Source organism: Eubalaena glacialis, chromosome 11 (genome assembly GCF_028564815.1).
Source record: "Eubalaena glacialis isolate mEubGla1 chromosome 11, mEubGla1.1.hap2.+ XY, whole genome shotgun sequence".
NCBI classification, from domain to species: Eukaryota; Metazoa; Chordata; class Mammalia; order Artiodactyla; family Balaenidae; genus Eubalaena; species Eubalaena glacialis.
Window position 1 is genome coordinate 45,921,841 of NC_083726.1, and position 6,713 is coordinate 45,928,553.

The 6,713-nt window shown below is 34.7% G+C and overlaps 1 pseudogene; it reads right to left on the reverse strand.

Annotated features, from left to right (window-relative positions):
* Window positions 1-1,105: 1,105 nt before the first annotated feature.
* LOC133101854 (U4 spliceosomal RNA) lies at window positions 1,106-1,179 on the reverse strand (annotated as a pseudogene).
* Window positions 1,180-6,713: the final 5,534 nt, after the last annotated feature.

Below are 6,713 nucleotides of genomic sequence, written 5' to 3' on the forward strand. Positions count from 1 at the left end.
AAATGGGTGAAGAATGGACCTCTCTGGAAATCGCATTACAACTGACTATCTGGGCCTCTAAGCAGCACTGCTTATGCCCAGAATCAAACACAGTCATATACGTACACAGCTTCTACAGCTGTTCCTTTGAGCAACACTTTTTAAATGGCTCAAGATCAGTCTATTGACCAAATGTAGGCAATGGTGAAGGGATGAGAGAGAACTTTTTCTCATCTCTATTGTGCTCATAGTTCTCTTTTATCTTCCTAAGAATATCAACCCCCAAAGAACTGTGCACCATACACCCAATTCAACAACAAAAAAATGAAACTCTCTCATGCATACTAGTAATTCATGTAAATAACACTTGGGGTAAGGGGTACTTTAGATCAGCAGAAATTATCTCTTACAATTAACATATCATATCTAGGATACTAAATAGAAAATAATCATTTTGAATGAACCTAAAGTCCCTCTTATTTTGACAAGTGGTATTGCTTCATACTACTTCTATTCAAATAATTATCACAGAGAATATTATCCTCGAGTGTCTTGGAATCTTTCTGCTATTAAAAACAAGACAACAGACCCCAAATGGAGTTGCTCATGCTAAACTTCACACCACCACCAAGACTTCACTTAATTACAGTTTCTGCTTTCCCAGAAATGGAATCTTAAACCAGTCAATCAGGAATTGTCTGATCAGCACTAGTGAAGTAATCTGCCTGTCAGACCCCTGTCATCTCCTAAAAGAAAGTAACTTTGTCATAATCAATCCACTTCTTTGCCTAGTATAACTTCCTTGTTCTTGCTCCCTTCTGTATATAAAAGTTTTTCATTTTATACAGGTCCTCAGAGCTCCTTTCTATCTGCTAGTTTCAATACTATCTGATTGGAATTCATTTTTGCCCAAATAAACTCTTAAAATTTTTAATATGACTCATAAAGTTTATCTCTTAACATTGTTATACATAATAATAAATTGAAACTTTAAAGAAAACCTATAACTAATAAAGAAATAATGAAACAATGAAAAAGGAAAGCCTAATAATAAGTATACATCAGTAGGACAGGGTGTGCTACATGAAATATAAGCAGACTTGGGTTTTCCTGCATAGGACTACCCTTATTCATTATAATTAGCAATAATTGTGCCTTGGATAAACCTCATTGGCTACAATACTGCCACTGTGCAAAGCTTCCCCTTATTCATTTTAGAACCAAATCCCTCCTGCTCCAAATTGTCGTTGGGATGTCCATCTAAATATAACATTTCCCAAACCATATGACCAAGTGTTAGCCAATGGGATGTGAGCAACTTTCAGGTCACATTCTTAAAAGGAAGCTACTTGCCTTTCACTTGTTCTTTTCACCTAGGAAGTATCAACAACTGGAACAGCCACCTTGGATCCAGGGATGGAATCTATGCTGATGATGGAAAAGCAACTCTTCCAAATCCCACTATGTTACAATCTTAGAATTTTATGCAGCAGAGACATAAATCTTCTGTCATGTTTAAGTCACTGCTAATTGGTCTTTGGATCAATATTTAACTAATATAGGACTTAATATAAACAATTGTTGGGTTTTTTTCCAACAAAATCTAACCTCTGATAGAACACCTGTATAACTGAGGATCTTGCTTTGCCTGATGAGTTAGAACTAAAAACAACAGAATTATTACAAAAAAACAGAAGGAAAAGACAGCTGTATTTAACTTTAGAAAAGTAAATATTCTTTACTTTTTGAAAAATGAATTTGGAAGAGTTTAAAATTTTCATAGGTATAATATCAGATTTATTTGCAAAATATTTTGGATGAATTAAGCAAGGATCTTCTAAGTCTACACATTTTATTTATGTTTTTACTCAACTAAATGCACTATGTGAATTGTCCTGTTTCTGTGAATGAGCTCATCATTTTCTCTGGCTCCAAACCATCTTGCCAGCCTTCCTTCTTCCCTCTTCTGCCATCCTATTAGTCTCTTCTTCCTTTGTTGTAGAGCCTCCCATACGAATTCTTTCTCTTTTATGTCACTGCTGTATCCAAATCATTACCCACTTCTTCCAGGGTTCTTAAAACTCTCTAAGTGGCCATTACTCCAGCTGCCTCTAACCCCTTGTCTTTTTATTCTACCAGTTCAAAACTTATGGAGAAAAAAAATTTTTTATATCTTCATTGTGCAAATCATTTGCTTCATCAAACACTTGCAAAAGTTAACATATAAATTTCAGCCTTCTTAGACATTTTGTTATTTAAGCTCCATCCATCGTTATTTCCTGAATACAAAACATGTAGTCACACCTCTATTTGCTCAGTCCATACTCTGCCTGAAAAGTATTTTTGATTCAAAACCTCCCAAGGCCCATTCTTCCTTCAAAGCCTACATCATGGCCTGCCCTTTTCATAAGATCTTCAACTGTCCTAGGGGCTCAGCCTCTCTTCTGAATTCATAGTGTTCTTGTATGTTCCAAGCATCTAGACCCTCTACTATATCTCATCCTTCAAGAGACAGTAGAAGACACCAATCAGTTGAAATATATATCTAACCTACTGTGCAGGTGGCACTATGCTTGGTGGTAGGAATTCAAAGAAAAGATATGATAGCTGCTGCCTTTGAGAGGCTTACAGACAATTTGGAAAGATATTTAAAAAGCAAATCACAATACAAGATTATACAGAGTTCTTAGAATTCAGAAGTTGGACACATTTAAGGTTGTGGCTCTTACTCCAGCCCCTGGGATTTTATCACCTTATTTGTCATTCTTCTCCCCAAAATTAATTTGTTTTAAAACTACCCTAAGAACTTATATTTAAACCTCTTTGAATTAATAAACCTTAAAAGACTAATAACATCTATAACCTTTATGTTGAATAAACATATCTCTCCCACTTTTCATTCAAATGGTACCTGTTTGGGAAAAGAAGATTTTTGTCATGTGTCTGAATGAAAAGTGTGATGATTCCATGCTTTCCTTTTTATCCTTAGGTAGTAAAAAAATCCCATAATCACTTTAAATAACTAAATGTCTTTTGTATTAATAAAAATATCCAATTCCAAATAGGAATCAACATTCTAAACCTGAATCAAATTGAGTCTTCTCCCTCACATACCACCTCGGGAATCAGTGAAAGCAGAATGTAGGCAGAAGGAGTGGGGTATAATTTTTCTTTTCTCCTTCTACACTTCGTTCTCCAATTCCCCCTCTTTGATTTTGGCAACCACAGTTTCTGAACCTGCCCACGTCAAAATAGAGCATAGATGAGAGGGACAGGAAATATCTAACTCATTCTTGTGAGGAGGTCTCCCACTCTTTCGGTCAGGTGGATTTAAAGCTAACTTTCTCACTCCTTGCTACTTTTGCAGATTCTTTGGAAATCTTGTTCATTATCCTCTTACCTGAAGTTTTCTTGACCCACACACAAATGCACTGTATGTTGGTGTTAGCTCACTCCCTTTTCAGTTTTTATAAATTGGAGATCTACCTCTAGCTTCTCCTTTGCTGAGTCCAGTTCACTCGTCTAGGAGCAAGCCTGCATAGGACACACCCTAGTCTTCCTTGCCCATCTCCTACGTCTGGGAAATGAGGGGGAAACATTCATTCTTTGATCAGATGAATGAAGAATGCAGGCTAATCTCAGCCTAAGCAGACCACTGGCACATCTCTCACCTGCTAGATTTCTCAGGCATGTGTGAGACACTGATCATTATGTTGCCTTAATTCAGGATATCAAGCTCTCCTAGTTTGGGATGTCAGATTTAGCAAATTAAAGTACAGGCATCCAGTTAAATTTGAATTGCAGATAATCAACAGATATTTTTAGTAGAAGTATGTTCCCTACAATATTTTGGACATACATTTTACTAAAAGATCATTTGTTGTTTATCTGCAATAGCAATTCAACTTTAGCTTGCGTGTTTAGTATTTTATCTAGAAATTCTACTCCTAGTAGTTCTGTTGATGTCACTCTCTTGACCTGAAGTGAGGCGGGGACTCCCCCAACCATTGACTTTGGGGATGAATCTCTCAGTTCAACTTTATACAAAGAAATACTTTTCCTAAGTCCCCTATCAATCTTCATTCTTTGAAATATTTTAAATAGTCAACCTTAGGGATGATAACCTTTCTTAATATTTCCTTTGGAAATTTGCATCTTGATTTGGTGGGGATGCAAGGTTAAAAGGACTCTCATGTATTGCTGGTAAAAATGTTAATTGTTACAACCATGTTGGTTTGCAACCTGACAAAATCCATTAAAATAAAAATTACATACACACTTTGGAGACTCCTTTCCTGAGAATCATTATATACATATAAAATGACACTAGTATAAAATGTTTCATAACAAGGATATCCTAGCAGTATTGGTTCATAGAAGCAAAAAAGAAAACAAAAATCAGTAAAAATTTAAATCACCATCAATAGAGGAATAACTGAATAATTTATGGTACAAAGCTCACTCTGAAATATTGAAAAGAATAAATTAGAACTATTCCAATTGATTTGGAGAGATTTCCATAAGGTATAGTTGAGGAAAACTTTTAAATTCATCAAAAAGTACATGTTTCTAAAATAAATGAATTATCATGATAGAAATCTCTATTTATAATTTTTCCTATAGCTACAGAAAAAAAGGAGAAAATATGGAAGACTACATGTAATTGTGTTTATGACAGATCATGGGGAGTACATATATTAGGTTTGCAGAGTCTGGAGGGAGGGAAGATTTTTTTTTTTTTGCTAATAATAAACTTCTCTTTTCCAGTGTAAAAATTCTACTTTCAAAAGCTCTTTTGCAAAGTATCGATCCTTTCCATTAAACCAGACCTAGATCTAGCCTTTATTATTGACTTTAGCATACAACCTTTTACCCTAAGGCTTCAGGCTAACTTTGGTAAGTAAATTGTTCAATCATTAACATAGTTTAATTCCACAGACAAAGCTTTAGTCATTTATAGGCACATATGGTAACCAAAAATAATAATAATAATAATAATAATAATAATAATAATAACTTTATTGTAAATCTTAAAAGGCAGACAAGCTGATTTTTAGGGAAACAATAGTAAATAGATAAAATTTAAATTATCTAACAGGAACTCCCTCAGTTTGCTCCTACAAAACAGGAAATTTACAAACCTACTCATGCAGGCATATGACGTTTTCTTCCCTCCTGTTACATTAGAAGCGAGGCCATCTCTCTTTAAGCACAGCTCTTTCATCTGTGCTTTGAGATCTACTTACTTTTGTATTCCGAGGATGCTTATATTATTAATGATTGCTTCTAATCCCTACTTATGGAACCAGTCCCTCTCAACTAGATCCCTCTAACATACCATTACACAAAATCATCCTTCAACCACATATTTGCCTCCAGCTTATCACCATACTCTTCTTTACCTTTAATCTAACTTCTAGAAAGAACTGTTCATAGTTTCATCTCCTTTTCTTTGGCTCATCACTCTTCAGTCTATTCCAAACTGGCTTTCTTTGTCTTTTCTACAGTGAAAATTCACTGATCTCACCACTGTCATGGAATTCAATGGATATTTTTCTGTCCTCTTCTTATTTGCTGTTACCATAGCATTTAACAATGTAGACAACTCCATTATTTCTATTGTCTCTGATATTTTCCTTCTCCTTTCTTGGTTTCTGTGACATCACCCTCTCTTGGTTTCCCAACTATATTTCTGTTCTCTTTTTAATCTCATTTATGTTCATTCTTCTAGTCCTGCCTATTTAATGTTGCAATTTCTCAAGACTCAGATATCTTCCCTTCTCTCTAACTCTCTCTCTAAAAATTCAGATCTATGGGTCTAATTACCATCCATGTGTTGATGACTCCAATCTTTTCATCTTTGTAGTTCCAGATAGACCTCTCCTCTGGGTCATATATCCAACTACCTTCTCAACATCTTTACTTGGATATCAAAAGCATTTCAAGCTCCTTCTCTCTGTGATTGAGCACATTACCCTCCTTCAAAACCTTGGTTCTCTCCCACTGTTAGAGTACAGCACTGTCATACTCTAGAGGCATAAGCCAGAAACCTAGCAGTCATTCTTATTATTTCTTTTCTCTTATCTTCCCATACTTAATTGATCATTAAATCCTTTAAGTCAATCATCCAAATATATTTCAAACCTCTACTCTTATCATTATCTCCTCTGTAATCAGTACTTATCCAAGCTATTCTCATTTCTTTCCTGGACAATATTTATAATAAATTAGAATATATAATTATTATTATTATTTAACCTACAAACTGCTTTTCTTTTATCGTATTAGACCTCCTCCCACCATTCTCTAAACAGTGACTTTTCCAATAACAAATTTGATCAGGTCACTTTCTTCTTAAAACTCTTCAATGACTTTGGACTGCCCTTAGGACCAAGACCAAGTTTCTTCATATTGCCTACAAGCCCTGTATGATCTGGTTCTTGTCATCATCTTTAGTCTTACCCTTTTGATCTTCCTTTCCCAGGGAAATACTTTAAAATCTCACAATCTAAGTGAAGTTGGTTTATTTTATCTCCTATGGAATTATATTTCCTTCCTTCTGAGTACTTATCTCAGTTTTTAATTAAATATCTATTAACAATTTGACCTTTTATTAGTAGCCTCCATTAGAATGGAGAGAATTTTAATTTTCTCATCATTGCATTTTCAAAGCCCTGAACGTGGCACATAAGCAGTACAAAAAATTTTTATTAAATAAATTAATAAAAATGCAC